Below are 17746 nucleotides of genomic sequence, written 5' to 3' on the forward strand. Positions count from 1 at the left end.
GGCAAGCCCAGCCGCGAAGGCACGCACCACCCCAAAGAAAATGGGGGTCACGAGCTCGGAATCATGCCGAGCTCTCTATGTGAAGGAGCAGTTGAGGGATGAAGGCACACCTCGCACCCCGAGGCCCATCCAAGGGCCACACATCTACAACAGTAGTGAGCACAAGCAAAGACACGAACTACGAATTCCATCAGGCAGTGCGGGTCACACCCGAATCGCCCATTGGAGGGCCATTAATTTGCCAAGTAGGAGTGTCCAAATACTCACCTCAAGTCGAGCCTCTGATGAGAGCGAAGGCTCAGAAACGCGTCAGGCTGAACATCAAAGACATGAGTGCCGGAGAGAGTTCTCGGCGTGCGGGGATGTGCTGTACCCGCGATGACTGCTGCTCGAGTGATGCCTTGCCGAGGGGGCAACAGGTAGCTTTGATATATATATATATATATATATATATATATACTTCTCTCCACTCACCGGCAGCACGAGACCTACTCATCCGGAACACGAATTGACATCGAAATCACCGTCAGATGCAAAGGAAGGTGAACGATCGTCGCGAGGGTGAGAGAGCTGCCAGGGCGCGTCAGAACAATCTGTTCGAAGATGCGATCCAGTCCTGAGACGGTCGGCTGACCGTAGTGCATTGTGGGCAATGGAGTTCCTGAAGGGGCGGGAGGCCTCAGCAGAATTAATTTTTAAGAAAACTATAACAACAGATAACAGAAGGGGCGATAATGACTTTAATGATGCGCAAATGACACAGAGCCTGAAGCAAAAGGGAAATCTGCTTGAAAGGCTGCGCAAGAAAGAACTAAGTCGCTGGTGGGAAGCTACTTCGCTTCAAAATTATTTAGAAGCGGATCGCATACCCAGAGGATTGCGTATCTTTATCGTGCCTACTCTAAACAAACCTAAACCGGAGGTACTCAAAGCGTGGCTAGATAATACAAACGCTTGTTCAAAAACGATGTTACAAATTTTGATCAAAAACGCATGGGAGGAGCATACGGAGTTGGTAGAAGAAATACAAAAGATTCTTGATGATTTAGCCAAAGACTGAAACCAAAATGAGGTGAAGAAGGTCCTGACTGCAGTGAATGAACGCATTACGAATTTTGAAAAAGACATTACTGCAAGAAAACAGAGAAAATTTGAGAGAGACAAAAGGGACTACGAATCTGGTAGAATGTTAACTTTTGCAATGAAATTTGATAAATTACGCACAACCCTCATTAAAGATCGAGCATTGGGGGCTGCTGACAAAGACAGATGGGAATCTGGAACGAGTCTAAGCTCTGAAGTTGGCTCAATTGACAGCAATACTTCCCACCATACAGATGTAACGTTTTTTTCCGAGGAAATGCGCCTCATGTTAGAGGCAAACGAACAATCAATACGTGGAAGAACAATATATCGAGGCCGAGGAGGAAAAACAAGAGCAAAAGACATCGGGAGCGACGGAAGAAAGAACGACAGCACTGGAGTGGGAAACAAAGGCCAGAGTCAGAGAGAGAAATAATGGAAGAAAAGGGACAAGAACTGACGGTAATTAACGTTTCCAATAGACAAATAGCTAAGAACGAAGAATAGGTTCTTAAACTTGGTCTAACGTTTTGCCCATATTCCCCTATTGACTATGCACAGACTCACATAGAAATGAAGTTATTCGTGCGTAAGTTGAAACTGTTTAAAATTCATAAGAATAGGCTTTTAGGAGACAAAGCACAGGGAGTCAATACCATTAGCACCTCACCTTCCATCAGTGATATAGAAATTCTTCAAACACTTGATAGCCTTATGAATGAACATCAAACAGATATGACACAATCCACAGATTTACTAGACCCCAATGTCATCTCCACAGTTGAAAATTTAGGCTTTGATCCTATGATACCAGCTGTTACACCTTTTAGAGCTAAATCGAAATATAGACCGCAGCTCCCCAGAGATAACATCGATGTCTTTCATGACCTGGTTAATCAGGATGTTTTGCAACTCTTAAAAAAGCCCATTATGAAATCTAACCTCACACGATCACAAATGGAAGCCTTGAAGGGCCTTCAGAATGATAACAATATTATTATCAAACCATCTGATAAAGGGGGGAATATTGTTCTTTGGGATAAGAAGAGTTACATCCAAGAAGCCATGAGACAATTAACTAATACCACTTGCTATACTAAGGTAGATCACTCCTACTTTTCTAAACTGCAGACTAGACTTTTTGATCACCTAAAAGAATGGTCCGATGATAATCTACTCAATTGGAACGAGGTCAAATTTCTAAAAAACGAAACTCCCACCATACCAACCTTTTATCTCCTCCCTAAAGTGCACAAAGATTCCAGACAACCACCAGGAAGGCCGATAGTGTCCTCAAAAAATGGTCTACTAGATAATATTTCACGGTATGTGGACTATTTTCTAGCCTACTATGTTAAAGAACTTACATAATATATCAGAGACCCTAAAGACTTTCTCCAAAAAATTGAAAATATATATTGGGAAAAAAAATTCTGGCTGGTATGTTTAGATGTTGAAAGCTTATATACCAGCATCAGACACAATGATGGACTGAAGGCATGCGAACACTTTCTTAAAACTAGAAGTATACACCATGTGGCTCACACTCAGATGCTACTACAGATGATTGAACTATGTCTTATGGAGAATATCTTCATATTCAATGGAGTTTTCTATAAACAAATACAGGGAACTTCGATGGGCACCTGCTTCGCTCCCAGCTATGCCAATCTTTTGGTGGGCTGGTGGGAGAAGCAGGTGCTCTGGAGTGAAACCCTTGAACACTGGACTCATAAGATCAATACCTGACTCAGATATATAGACGACGTCTTCTTTATTTGGGAGGGTACTGAGAAAGATCTTCTCGATTTTTCAAAAGAATTGAACAACAACTAAGTGAATCTTAAATTCTCCATGCAATATAGCCAAGAGAGTGTAGACTTCCTCGATATCAGAGTTACAGCGCAGAGGGACAAACTTGAAACTGAGGTATTCAGAAAAAATACAGCTGGCAATTCAGTATTACACGCTGCAAGCTGCCATCCACCTAATTTCAGGTGGAGTATTCCCTTTGGCGAATTTCTTCGTGCCAAGAGAAATTGTAGCTCAGAAACAGCCTATAAGAAAAATAAAAATGAAATGAAGGAACGCTTTTATGCTAGAGGATATCCCAATAACATGCTCAGGATAGGAGGGAAAAAAGCAGATGCAATAAAGAGGGAGGAAGCACTCTATAAACCACCCAAAACCAACGCCACCAAATTTGACCCTGTAATTAGATTGATTGCTACCGATAACTCACAATCCTACCTGTTCAACCAAATAGTCAGGAAAAGATGGGATATACTACTCCAAGATAAAACATTGAAAGACAAACTAGGCTCTCGCCCAGCCATAACATACAGAAAAGGCAAATCCATAAAATATCAGATTGTGAGGAGTCATATGGAGAATAAACAATTAACCTGGCTGGCGAGAAAGGGAGGATTCCACAAGTGTGGAAAATGTAAAGCTTGTAGTAACAGTGATAATGTGAGAGAGGTGAAACTACAAACAACAAACAGAAAATGGAGTATACGGAAAAACATTAAATGTAACACAGAATTTGTTGTATATGTTATCACCTGTCCTTGTGACAAATGGTACATAGGCTCAACTACCTTCCCTGTCAAGAAGAGGATACTTGAACATTGGCGAGCGATCACTAACAAAGACTTTTCCTACAGTACGGCAAGACATTTCAATCAACACCATGATGGAGACTGGACTAAGGCCGAATATTTTGCACTGGACACTATTCCAAAAAACCCAAGAGGGGGCAATAGAGTCTTGGCCTTACGTAGATCAGAATCTAAGTTCATTCTCCAAGCTGGCAGTATCGCCCCTGTAGGGTTGAATATTGACGAAGAAATGCATGTGCATCTCTAAATCTGTTTAATTGGTAAATCTCCTGCCATCCCGATAGGAATTCCTGTTCTGTAAAGTTTTAAACTCTTCACTTTTATTGCTTTGACTTGCTCAGGTTTTCTTAGTTTTTCTTTCTTGATTTTTTCAATATCGAAGTACCATGTGAGAATCATAATATGGGAGGGACTCTACATAGCAACAATTGTTTTTTGGGGTTTATAGATTACTAAGTGTGAAATTCCTACTAATTATATTTCCCTTCTCCGTTTGTCTCTATATAGATTGGACCTGATGGAGTGAGTGTGTCACAAACTACTGTTAAAAACTACGTGCACGGAGATAATGTGTTTGCATTTCTATACACACTCTCCTCTGAATAGATAATTATACATTAAATATTAGGATTTCACAAATATATAATTTTTGATTATAGAACCCTTTGTGTGTATACTTCCTTTTTTATCAAGGTACTAGACCTAAGATAATCAAACACACATTTCATATATGAAGATTTGTTTAGACCTCTGAGCAAAGGTGCTAGGTGCATCCCTCTGTTCCCAATATATTTATTAGCAACATTATACATGGTATTATAGACTTAGGTACTACACCTAAATCAATGTCTATAAGAAAAACTTCAAAGTACTGACTGAGCAAGCTCAATATTATGATTTTTGTTATTTTTTAAGAATATATAAAAAAAAATGTGTTGTTACTTACCGAGCCTCTGGATGGTGGTGAAATCCAGAGTCTTTTCTTTATTTTTTCTGGTAAAGAGCATTTAAACTGATGCATCAGAACTGTGGTCATGTGACCAAGAGCTGGATAGCTCGAAACGCGTCTTTTGTGCCCGTAAATAAAGGAATGTTTTGAAGTACTGGATCGGTGTGGCTCCTCGTCTTTGTATTGGAAGACTTTCCGTTTTGATATATATATATATATATATTCACTGAAAAAACCATAGGTTTCACACACGTTATAGTTAGGAATCAGCATTTAAAAAACCTTGCAAATTCACTGAAAAAACCATAGGTTTCACACATGTTATAGTTAGCTGGACATTTCACTCATACAAAACCATTGAAATTCCCCCGTTTTAGTTAGTTCAGCTAACTATAACTCGCGCGACCGCAATCCACTGCTGATGACGTCACATATTACATCACTCATGATATGGTCAGTGACATCACTCATGACATCACTGATGACATCTCAAATGACATCACCGATGACATCACTGATGACATCATCCTTGTGTAAGAGTGGCAGACCTCCTCTTATCCTAATATAAACTTTGATACACACATTGAAATATACAAACTAAAGTTTTGAAAACTATAGAGATATCAATACCAGTTAGAACAACCTATTCAGTAATTCCAAAATCTACATACGCATCCACTCATTCATCAACACTTCTATATAGTCACTCATACATGTACTCAGTCATCATATGTACTCATACACCTATACATCCTGTTACACACCTACACTCATACATAGAGTTACTCACACACATACTCACACGTGCAAATAAACATCCATTTACTTGCATATAAAGCTATACATACACCACTACACTTACTTCTACAGAAACGTACACATACTTACTCTCTTAAACAATCACTTATAGAAACACATACTTATTTATACAGGAACTCTTCCAATCTCTCACTCTCATATATCCTCACTTATATACATCAATACTCACATATACTAGTTTAAAACATATGGACTTACTCATAAAGACACTATTGAGACAGTCATTCACTCTCTTACTCACCCATACACACACTCATCCACCCATACTATCCTGCTCACATACTGTCTTCAAAACACATACAAACAGTGAGTCACTCATTCATGCATCTATACGCTAAGTAACATCCCCCACTGAACCATACAGACACTCATACTGATACTCTAAAAACGAACTAATAACCCATATACACACTCATGTAGCTACTCACCAACCCATGCAGCCACTTATACACAAAGTGAGACGCTGATACAGATATTTAAATATTTAAACATTACTCACTAATACTTGTATTCACTAAGATACTGTTAATAAGTCAGTTATACAATTAATTGTACAAAAAAACCCATCCATTTAGACACTTATTTACCCATTTATTCTTCCATTAACCTTTAGATATACATATATAAAAAATATTTATTTTTCAGAAAGACACATATTCACTGGATGATGTCATCAAAGATGTCATGAGTGATGTCATTTGAGATGTCATCAGTGATGTCATGAGTGATGTCACTGACCATGTCATGAGTGATGTAATATGTGACGTCATCAACAGTGGATTGAGTTCGCGCGAGTTATAGTTAGCTGAACTAACTATAACGGGGGAATTTCAATGGTTTTGTACGAGTGAAATGTCCAGCTAACTATAACATGTGTGAAACCTATGGTTTTTTCAGTGAATTTGCAAGGTTTTTTAAATGCTAATTCCTAACTATAACGTGTGTGAAACCTATGGTTTTTTCAGTGAATTTGCAAGGTTTTTGAAATGCTAATTCCTAACTATAACGTGTGTGAAACCTATGGTTTTTTCAGTGAATTTGCAAGGTTTTTTAAATGCTAATTCTTAACTATAACGTGTGTGAAACCTATGTTTTTTTTAGTGAATTTGTAAGGTTTTTTAAATGCTAATTTATGTATGTATTATTATATTTTTTATATATTTATTTTACAATAAACTACCTATGTATATAGTTATAGATTGACTGTATCCTGTAATATGGAATGGCTCAGCTCTTTTTTTTAAAATTTGGATAAAGTTGAACAGCATAGTTAATATCTTCTATAAACGTTTAAACAGTTTAAAATGTTATTTTTTTTTTTAAGGGTTTTTCACGGTGCGCGCACCGTGCGCGCACCGGCAATTTTTTTTATTAAACGAAATGTTTTTTTTTAATTTACGAGGTCCTTTAGGGACCCCCTGAGAAGGTCTAGGGGGGCAGGGAGTGTCTTCCCTGCCTCCTTTTCATGTTTTAGAAATTGGGTTAAAAGTAATTCAGTTCTGATGCGTGCGTGCACCGTGCGAGCACCGTGCGCGCATACGTGCGAGTACCGTGCGCGCACGGCAAGTCATGGGATTACGAAACAACACTTTTCATTGGTTCATAGTAGTTTCTGTTCCAGAATCTTCAAACACCACACCCAATCCACTCACTATTTCTTCTTATTTCCTGGGACAAGGAGCTGAACAGCTATTTAAGTACAATTTTACTTGAAAATGGCAGAACAGCAGTCTACTTCAGGGAGTGAGGAGGAGAACTTTGTGGTACCCCCAAGGCAGACCAAACAAAAAGACTCTTTTATCAGGAAATTCTTCACCTTTCCAGAGGGCCAAAAGAAGGTCAATGCCCCGAAGGTGACATGCACTATTTGTGGAAGTGTGTTATCCAGAGGAGATCCCACCAAGAAATACTCGTTTAGTATTTATTCAATGTTGAGACACTTCAAGACGGTGCATCCTGTACCTTATGCTCGAGAGTCAACTAGAGCCCTAAGAGACAACCCAACACCTGCTCAGCCGAGCACACCATCTGTGGCCGCAGATTCTCCGTGTACCAGGTCACTGGACATCCGCCCACTTTTCCAGAAGGTGCACATACATTGTAATGTGTGCAATGCTGTTCTTTGCTACGCTGAGAGCAGTATTAACTTGATCGAAAACAAAATACAGCAGCACACATGCTCCAGCCCATAATTTTTTTCATTTATTGTTTTTGTTCCTGTTGAACAGTTTTTCATTACCAGTTTTTTTTTGGTGCTCTAAAAAAATCCAAAAAAATACAAAATTGTTACAAAACTAAAAAAGAAATACAAAACAAAAAAGACAAAAAAAACAGTTCTTTTCAGAACTCACTTCACTTCTCCAAGAAGAGCTTTATTCCTAATATACTGTGTTGTAATTTTATTGAATGAATGTGTAGTGTATACATGAATGATTGAAATTTTTTAATTGACTGAGTGAAGAGGAGGAAAGGACAGGCAGAATGAGTGAGAAAAGGAAAGTATGATCAGTCATGAAAGGGAAGTGAAAGACTGACTTCAACAAAAGGACTAAGGGTAGAGGGTACAGGTAAGAAGAGTGAATGAGTAAGGGAATGGCAGTGAGTAATGGAGAGTGATGGAGGGGGAGTGAGAAAAGGGGAGTAAGGGATGGAGATAGGAAAAGGGAGTAACAGATGAAGCGGATGAAGTACAGCAGGCTAAAGGATTGAAAGTAAGAGAAGTGGAGTGATGGTGAGATAAGGGGTATGAGGATTAGAAAAGGGGGCAAGAAAAAGTGAGAGATGGGGAGTGAGGGGATGGAGGGATTTAGGAAACTGGAGTGAGAGAAAGGGAGTCAGGATTTCAATGAGCAAAGGAGAGTGAGGGAGAGTGAAGGAAAGAATGCGAAAAGGTGAAGGGGTGTGAGATACAGACAGGAGGAAGTGAAGTAGGAGAATAGGAGTGACTATGAGTAAAGGATAGTGACAGTTAGGGAAGGTGAGGGAAGGAGAATGACGGAGAAGGTTAAAAAATTAACATAGATGGAAAATGAGTGATGGAGAGAGGAGGAGTGGTAGAAACAGAGATGTTAAGGACATTAAGGGTAAGACAGACAAAGGGAGAGAGACAGAAACAGAGACAGAGAGCAAGGAACTGAGAAGGAGTAAGGCAGTTAGAATGACTGAGACATATAGAGACAGGGAGAGAAACATGGTTGAAAAAATAGTGATGGAGTTAGTACACCTAGGGGAATAGTAGAGAAGGAGTGAGGGAGTAACGAAAGAGCAGTGAAGGAAGAAGAGAGAGGGAAGGGGAATGAGAAAAGCAGAGTGAGGAGAAGTGAAGAAAAGGGAGCATGAAAGTGAAGGGGTGAGAAATACAGATATTTTAAACTTACCTGACCAACAAAATAACTTAATTAGAAATAAATGGGTTTTTTTAATTACAAGAACAATGGATTCAATTTCCTAAATTTTGTTTCTAGATCTGAAAAAAAAGAAAAAAAGTAGTAATATTTAACAATACATTTTAGAATACAGTACACATATTTTCATATTTAACAAAGTAATTTTTTGCCCTTTTTTGCTTTTTTCAGAATATATTGAATTTCACTGAAAATAGTGATATCAATTGTATTCATCACTTAACAGCGGGCAAAAAAATAAACAATCTGAAAGATTGTTTAAAAAAGCCCTGAATCTATCCTCAGTAAAACATACCTTGATAGAAATGTAACATATATATTAAAAATATCTTCTAAGAACAATAACTATTTGCAATAAATAACGTCTGTAAATCTTGTTGCTTAAGCACATACACCAAAATAATATCTGTCAAAGAAGTCCACAATAGAAACATTTACCTTTTCATGAGGCCAAATGGTAATTTTTAAATCCTTTTTAGGTGAAATATCTAATGGTAATCCTATAAAATCGAAATAATGGTTTCTTCAGATGCTGCAATTTTTATCAAAAATTTTGGTTTTAGAAAAATTAAGTAGGAATTTGGTAATTCTGCAGGCAAACGTTGCTTGAAAATCAATTGAGAATCATTACACAGTGTCCAGCCTTTTTCACATTTTAGATAAACTGTGTAATGACCAGAAGTTATAGAAGGTCCATCATGGAAAATTATTGCAACTGCAACAAAAGTCTTTCCTGATATTGATAATTGATTTCCTACAAACTTCTTTATTAAAGTGTCCAATTTTGTTCCATCAGCTCTACAACGTTGCATCATTAAAATTATATACTGTCCATATTGCTTTAAAAATAACTTTGATAACATTTCTGATTGCGATTTGCATCTTTAACTAATTTACTAAAAGTCACTGATTTACTCTCTGGTAATGTTAAATGTATGAACCTTTCAGAATCAACATTAGTGCTGCATGTGTTCATACAGTTTTCACAACAATGTTCCCATTTTGTCAAGAATTCCTGTCATACAAGGGAAACACGCCCTTATGTAAACAGGAGAGCTGTTACATAACTCAAGGGAAACACGCCCTTATGTAAACAGGAGAGCTGTTACATAACTCAAGGGAAACACGCCCTTATGTAAACAGGAGAGCTGTTACATAACTCAAGGGAAACACGCCCTTATGTAAACAGGAGAGCTGTTACATAACTCAAGGAAAACACGCCCTATAAAGGGAGGAACCGGGAGGTACAAGGCTGTCGGATATTGTGTTTACACCGACGTACCTGCTTCGTGAAGAGCAGTGTTCCAGAGTGGTGCTCCAGTAAGGCAAGAACGGAGGTAGGTCGAGTCGTTACTCCCTGGGCCGTGTCTTGCCCCATCGTCACCTGTGAAGGACCCGGAAGCTCTACCGGTCAACCATTGAGCTTCGCTTTTTGACTCGGCTGAGTCCAAGCGCAGTGGCGCTTTTGCTGGTTGGAGTCGTAACTCCCAGCCCGACCAGAGACACAGGGACTGCCAGCTGTAACGCACGCCAGGAGGTGTTTGCCGCGTTACAGACTCGGAAGTCCACAGGATCGATCGAGCGGCTGCTCTCGGTTCAGTCTTCTTGCTTGTGATTGGGGTATCGGTGACGCATCACCAGGAGGTGACTCCGCGTCCCGGTGCAGTCTGAGGAAGAGGTTGAGCGGCTGCTCCCTTCAGGTAGAGACCCCGGCTGGGTGTTTCCCTGACTCCTCGATTCTCCCCAACACTCTTCGTGCCCCTCACAGCCTACCGATTGGCATTGTCGGCCATTTCATCTCTGCCCTCTGTTGGCATACGCCGGGATCGGCGTATATGCAGAGGACGGTTAGGACCATCCGTGCTGTGGGCTGGTAACGTACTTAGCCTGGAGGATTCCAGTGACTATAACTTTTGTTTGTTCTTTGTATTTTATTTGCCTTCATTAAAAGAACTAACCCTTCACAAGTGGTTGCGTCCTCATTGTCGTGTCTGTTAAACGATCCTGAGACGTTCAGGGCGTTACAAAATATCCGACCTTAATAACACTAACTGTCTCCCGGTCGATAACAGACATGGCAACACTTGATGATGTGCTGGCTGCTTTAGCGGCCATGCAAGTTGAAGTGGCTGCCTCTAGGCAAGAAACAGCCGATGTAAAAGCCAGACTGGATGCTATCCAATTGGACCCGCTCACGCCCAGCACCTCCCTCACGAACCAGACCCCTGCGGTAGTAGTGGAAATGCCGGTAGCCATCCCCTTGGCAACACCAGAGAGGTACAGTGGGGATCCTAACACAGTGCAGGTATTCCTCACACAAGTGGCGCTACATTTATCGTGCAAACCAAAGGCGTTCCCCACGAGTCAGGCTCGTGTGGCTTTCCTTATATCCTATTTGGCTGGAAACGCGGCACAATGGGCCGTACCTCTGGTGAGCAGGGACGACCCCCTCTTATGTGATTGGGGTGCTTTTCGCGAGGAATTCCTGAAGGTATTCGACAGAAGGGCTGACTCGTACACGGCGGACCGTGAAATGCTTGAGTTGAGACAGGGATCCAACGACCTGGTGCAGTATCTCAACGCGTTCCGAAGGCTGGTTGCGGAAACCAAGTGGCCTGTTGCTAAACAGACGGCGCTCTTCCATCAAGGGCTGTGCGATGAGCTCAAGGACACCGTGGCTCATATTGACCCTCAACCCAAGACATGTGAGGGCCTTATCAACCTGGTATTACGGCTGGAACATAGGCTAAGTGAAAGAAAGGGGGATCATGGGAGAAAAGGAAAATCCCTTCCATACTATGTGACGGTGGGAAGTCCTGAAACTTCCACCGCATCCAAGGGAGAACCCATGGACATCAGCGCAATACGAGCGAGCCTCACAGCCACGGAGAAAGAGTCACGCCGTAAACAAGGATTGTGCCTATATTGTGGCAAAAAAGGCCACTACGTACGTGAATGCCCTGCCAAACCGAAGACGTCACGTTATCGGGCCAACCGGTCGGTAACAGCCGTGGTGGACATACCGGCGGAAAACTAGAGGACTCCAAGACCAGAGAAGGGGCATCTCGGAGTCACTCATCCATCCCTTCACTTTCCAACTCGGTCACTAAGGGACAACGACACCTGTTTATCACGGTGCACGTGGGAGTGCATGACCAGTGGATACCCGTTGTGGCCATGGTGGATTCAGGGGCCACTGGCATGTTTATGGACCACAACGAGGCATGCAGGCTAGGGCTAGTGCTTCTTCCCAAAGCAGTACCCGAAGACGTCTATGCGGTAGACGGAAGGCGATTGGTGACGGGGCCCATCGGACAGCACACGGGGGTCCTTCCGATGAGATATGGGAGGAACCATTTGGAACAAATCGATTTTAACATCATCCGAGCGCCCCAATATGGCGTCATATTGGGATTGCCGTGGCTACAGAAACACAACCCCTTTGTGGATTGGCCAACACATCGCATCGAAATGACGTCACCGTATTGCATCCTGCATTGTGGAATAAGAACGGAATCCCTTGACGCAGATGAGAGCGGGAGTCAGACGGTGGCTACAGCGGCAGAAAAAGATGTGGCTCTCCCCCAGGCTTATCACAGTTTTGAGGATGTATTTGATGAGGTGAAGGCGGAAGTGCTACCACCACATAGACCGTTTGACTGCCAGATCGACCTGGTGCCAGGGGCCAGCGTTCCCAGCGGCAGGCTGTATGCCCTGACGGAGCCTGAAAACGTGCATCTCCGGGGGTACCTGGATAAACTCCTCAGGCTAGGATTCATCCGCCCGTCCAAGTCTCCGGCCGCCTCGCCACTCTTCTTCATCCCGAAGGCTAATGGGGAGCTGAGAGCCTGTGTGGACTTTAGGGCATTGAATGCGATAACCGTAAAGAATCGGTACCCCTTGCCTCTCATCAGTGTACTTCTGGAACAGGTCAAGAAAGCTCGTATCTACACCAAGTTGGATTCGAAAGGGGCATACCATCTGGTGCGCATGAGGGACGGAGACGAGTGGAAGACCGCCTTTAAGACCAGGTTCGGCCTTTTTGAGTACCTCGTCATGCCGTTCGGTCTGTGCAACGCCCCGGCAGCCTTTCAGTACTTTTTGAATGAGGTATTCAGAGAGGAGTTGGATATCTACGTGGTCGTATATATCGACGACATCCTCATCTATTCGTCCAGTGTGGAGGAGCACGTACACCACGTCAAAGCTGTGCTCCAAAAGCTGAGGGAAAACATGCTGTTTTGTAAACTCAGCAAGTGTGACTTCCACGTCACATCCGTGGAATTCCTCGGAGTGATGCTGAGTCCAGAGGGACAGGAGATGGCAGAACGAAAGATCAAGGCGGTGAAAGAATGGCCGGTGCCCCAAAGCGTGAAGGACGTCCAAAGTTTCATTGGCTTCGCCAACTTTTACAGGCGGTTTATAGATGGATTTTCAGGAGTGGTGGCCCCAATCACACAGCTACTGAGGAAGTCCAAGGAGTTTGTCTGGTCCCCTGAAGCGAACAAAGCCTTTGAGGCCCTGAAAAGCGCCTTTGGTAAGGCGCCGGTGTTGGCTCACCCCGATCCGGATCTCCCCTACGTGGTGGAAGCGGACGCGTCGGATGTGGCGCTGGGGGCTATCTTGTCCCAACGCAACCACGACACAGGGGTGCTTCATCCCGTTGCGTACATGTCCCGCAAACTCAACGACGCCGAACGCAACTACCATATTGCGGAGAAGGAGCTTCTCGCAATCAAGGACGCCTTCACCGAATGGAGGCATTGGTTGATGGGGGCAAGACATGTGGTATCGGTGTACACTGACCATCGGAACCTACAGTTCATGACGGCCACTAGACACCTTTCTCCCAGGCAGCTGCGGTGGATGATCTTCTTTGCGGGGTTCAACTTCCGCATCACATATCGGCCGGGGACTGAAAACCGGAAGGCGGACGCCCTGTCCCGTCAATCTGCAGTTAAGGAACCATTGCCTGCAACCGAGCGTTCCATCATTTCCCCGAGGATGGTATTGGGGGTTATCCAACCGGATACTTTCCTGAGGGGAATAAAGAGAGGGATCAGGTCATTCGCATGGCGGAGGTGGCTCCTCAGTCACAGAGAATGGCAGCTGAAGGACGGGATACCCCTGAAGGGCAGGTGCCTATTGATACCCACGCCTAGGCTAAGGAAACAAGCATTCATCTGGTGCCATGACTCTCCATGCGCAGGTCATTTGGGCTTTGAAAAAACGGTGGCTAGCATGGGACGGCATTTCTGGTGGCCAACCATGAGAGTGGATGTCAGGAGGTGGGGACAGGAGTGTCCTACGTGTGCTACCATGAAGGCCGACCATGGCCGAACCCAAGGGCTCTTACATCCACTTCCGACCCCGGATAGACCATGGGATAGCATATCACTGGACTTCGTGGTGGGCCTACCGGTAGACCAGGGGATGATGGCAATACTGGTGGTGGTGGATTACTTGACGAAAATGGGGCACTTCATCCCCTGCAAGAGAGTCCCTACGGCCGGGGAATTGGCGTCACTACTCCTAAAGAATGTGGTACGACTGCATGGATTACCTGGGGTGATCGTGTCGGACCGGGGGTCGCAGTTTACTGCGCAATTCTGGAAGACTTGGTGCACTGCGCTGCATGTTAAGACCGCCCTGTCCACCAGCTACCACCCTCAAACGGACGGCCAAACCGAGCGCCTGAACCAAACGCTCAAACAGTATCTGCGATGTTTTGTGGACCAGGGCAGGGAAGAATGGGTCGACTTGCTATGGGTTGCAGAGATAGCCTATAACAACGCCACTCACAGCTCCACACAGTCATCTCCGTTCTATAGCAACTATGGCCAACATCCCAGGTTCTTGCCATTTCTACATCCGTTCAGAGAGGACAGGATTCCCGCCACAGCGGACAGGGTGGCACACATAAAAGACACGTTGATGCGCTCAAGGGCTGTCCTAATAGAGGCCAAGAGAAGATACAAGGCTGCGGCAGATAGGAAGAGAAGGCCCGGGCCACTGTACCGCACTGGAGACTACGTCTGGATATCCACAAGAAACATGAGGTTTCGAAAGAACAGTGTGTTCCATCCCAAGTACATGGGCCCCTCTCGAATTACCAAGTGTATGGGTCCCGTGAACGTGAAGGTGTGCTTGCCCCAGTCATTGCGGATACACCCTGTCTTTCATGTATCATTGCTCAAACCAGCACCCTCCAAGCCGTCTGGGACACCTAGGCCGGTATGCGTGGAGTCGGAGGTGGAGTATGAAGTGTCGGGCATACGGGCGTCCAAATGGCGCAGGGGGAAGCTGTGGTACCTGGTTGCGTGGAAAGGCTATGGCCCGGAGGAGCATTCATGGGAACCGGCTGAAGGGGTTCATGCTCCGCGCTTGGTCTCCTTGTTCCATCGGCGTTTTCCTGCCAGCGCTGGACCCGTGGGGAGCCGCTGAGAGGGAGGATGTACTGTCAAGAATTCCTGTCATACAAGGGAAACACGCCCTTATGTAAACAGGAGAGCTGTTACATAACTCAAGGGAAACACGCCCTTATGTAAACAGGAGAGCTGTTACATAACTCAAGGGAAACACGCCCTTATGTAAACAGGAGAGCTGTTACATAACTCAAGGGAAACACGCCCTTATGTAAACAGGAGAGCTATTACATAACTCAAGGAAAACACGCCCTATAAAGGGAGGAACCGGGAGGTACAAGGCTGTCGGATATTGTGTTTACACCGACGTACCTGCTTCGTGAAGAGCAGTGTTCCAGAGTGGTGCTCCAGTAAGGCAAGAACGGAGGTAGGTCGAGTCGTTACTCCCTGGGCCGTGTCTTGCCCCATCGTCACCTGTGAAGGACCCGGAAGCTCTACCGGTCAACCATTGAGCTTCGCTTTTTGACTCGGCTGAGTCCAAGCGCAGTGGCGCTTTTGCTGGTTGGAGTCGTAACTCCCAGCCCGACCAGAGACACAGGGACTGCCAGCTGTAACGCACGCCAGGAGGTGTTTGCCGCGTTACAGACTCGGAAGTCCACAGGATCGATCGAGCGGCTGCTCTCGGTTCAGTCTTCTTGCTTGTGATTGGGGTATCGGTGACGCATCACCAGGAGGTGACTCCGCGTCCCGGTGCAGTCTGAGGAAGAGGTTGAGCGGCTGCTCCCTTCAGGTAGAGACCCCGGCTGGGTGTTTCCCTGACTCCTCGATTCTCCCCAACACTCTTCGTGCCCCTCACAGCCTACCGATTGGCATTGTCGGCCATTTCATCTCTGCCCTCTGTTGGCATACGCCGGGATCGGCGTATATGCAGAGGACGGTTAGGACCATCCGTGCTGTGGGCTGGTAACGTACTTAGCCTGGAGGATTCCAGTGACTATAACTTTTGTTTGTTCTTTGTATTTTATTTGCCTTCATTAAAAGAACTAACCCTTCACAAGTGGTTGCGTCCTCATTGTCGTGTCTGTTAAACGATCCTGAGACGTTCAGGGCGTTACACATTTATAAGAGAGACCAAACATATTTTCTATTTCTACCCCTTCATCTTCCAGTACCATAAGCATATACATTAAGAATTCCTGTGCATCTTGCTGGACATTTTGTGTAAACTGTGTACATCCAGAACATACATCTAAAAGATTTCTAACATCAGAAGCACTTTCTATTTTAGTTTTATCATTACTCAACTTCTCATAAAGGAAACTCAGCAGAGAACAAAATCTTTTTTCATGATTTAGTATTATCTGCTCTTGCAAACTTTCAAGATAAAATACAACATTCAGCACTACATTAGCGTAGCAGTTGACACCAGAGCTATTTTCAAAATGACAACCAACAACCTCTTCAACATTGTCCTTTTTCTTTTTGCTTGCAATCACATCACTCTCTTTTTGTTTTCTCTTCTGTACATCCTCATTACAGATATTCTCAATTCTCCTTTTCCGACAAACAACACGTTTTTCAAACACAGGATACTGACCTAAATGAGGAGCATAGCTTCTTCTTAATCTATTATACTCCTTTATACAATTTGCATCAGCACTAACTTTTGAGTCATCAAAGTCTATCATGAATAAACTAGATAATTTTTTCGATCGTGACAAAGCAACATATGCCATACCTTCTTTAAACACACTAGATCCAATGTTTACAAAAGCACTATCTACAGTTAATCCTTGAGATTTGTGAATAGTTACAGCATATGCTAGAGAAAACGGAAACTGCTTCCTACGTACATATGTCTTTCACAAGCAAAAAACGAACTGAACAACGACTAATGTCTTTAACCTCTTCAATCTGATCAAATTTTATTCTTTAAAAATTAAATTCCATCTTTTTTCTGGTAATTAACAAAACCCACAACTTTACCCATAGCTCCATTCACTAAACCTTTTTCTACATTCAAATTACGTCTTAAAATTACTCGACAGTTCATACATACATAAAGATTCTTTTCTAAACCAGCAGTTTTCGATATGTTTTTCTCTAGTGAATCCATTTTAGTTTTCAATTTGCCTGTCAATATAATAGTTATTCCTTCATGCTGCATTTTATCCACGGCTTCCATTTTCATAATCTCTTAATTTTCCAATTTCAAAAGTTCTTCATTGAATATAGAGCATTCAAGTAGTGTTGGCATTAAGCAGATTACAGTATTTTTTTCTGCAATTTTCTTGTATATTTTCTCTGGAACTATTTGTTCTGTTGAAAACAAATTACAGAGCAATCGACTCTGTAAAGCTTTTCTGCCATGTTCTGTGAGTAGTCCAATTCTGATATCTTTGAGAATACTTGCATAATCATAATCCTTTGCTTGCCGCATATTGGTAATGAGTTCTTTGTACTCAAAGTATGACCAAATATTCACATTACCTATACTTCCTAATG

The sequence above is a fragment of the Triturus cristatus genome, chromosome 6 (assembly GCF_964204655.1).
Source record: "Triturus cristatus chromosome 6, aTriCri1.1, whole genome shotgun sequence".
In the NCBI taxonomy this organism is placed as follows: Eukaryota; Metazoa; Chordata; class Amphibia; order Caudata; family Salamandridae; genus Triturus; species Triturus cristatus.